This window comes from Bison bison, unplaced genomic scaffold (assembly GCF_000754665.1).
Source record: "Bison bison bison isolate TAMUID 2011002044 unplaced genomic scaffold, Bison_UMD1.0 scf7180017846361, whole genome shotgun sequence".
NCBI classification, from domain to species: Eukaryota; Metazoa; Chordata; class Mammalia; order Artiodactyla; family Bovidae; genus Bison; species Bison bison.
In genome coordinates, this window is record NW_011476934.1 from 12,790 (window position 1) to 13,589 (window position 800).

The window sequence follows — 800 nt, forward strand, 5'->3', positions numbered from 1 at the left end:
ATCCCTGGCTCAGGAAGATCCCCTGGGGAAGGGAATGGCAACCCACTCCAGTATTCTTGCCTGGGGAATCCCATGCATAGAGGAGCCTGGCAGGCTACAGTCCATGGGGTCGGAAAGAGTCAGACACGACTGAAGTAACTTAGCATGCACACACACTTTCCCTTCGTAGTGCTTATCACACCTTGTAATCATATTCCTTTGTATGATTACTTCATTTATTTTTTTGGCTGCACTGAGAGGCTTGTGGGATCTTAGTTCCCCAACCAGGTATTGAACTGAGACCACCACAGTGAAAGTGCTGAGTCCTAGTCACTGAGGAAGTTCCCTTCGTTTATATCTTATTTCCTGATGGATTATAAGCTCCATGAGGGCAGGACCTACATTGGCCCCACTCTAGGATGAACGGCTGCATCTCTCAGGGGGTCATGTGGTCCTTGAGCCGTTTAGCCAGTGTGTAGTGGCTTGCTAGGTGGACAGGGCATGGGAGCATTTCAGCCAGAGGGAACAGCATAGGTTAAGGTATGAGAGGGCAAAGACACAAGGCCTGTCTAGCACCTTGTAAATGATGTGGTGTTGCTGTAGCATATGGTGAAGGACAGTGATGAGAGGAGTCAGAGTTAGTGGAAGATGTGCTTGGAGCTGTAGGTTGGGTCACGAGAGGCTTTGTGTGATGTTGGAAGGCAGTAGATTTTAGGTGATGAGATATTAAAGATTTTAAGTGAGAGTTGTGTTTTAGACAGATGCTCAGGCCGCAGGATGGAGGTGAAGTGAGTAGAGACTAGAAGCAAAGAGGCTGGGAC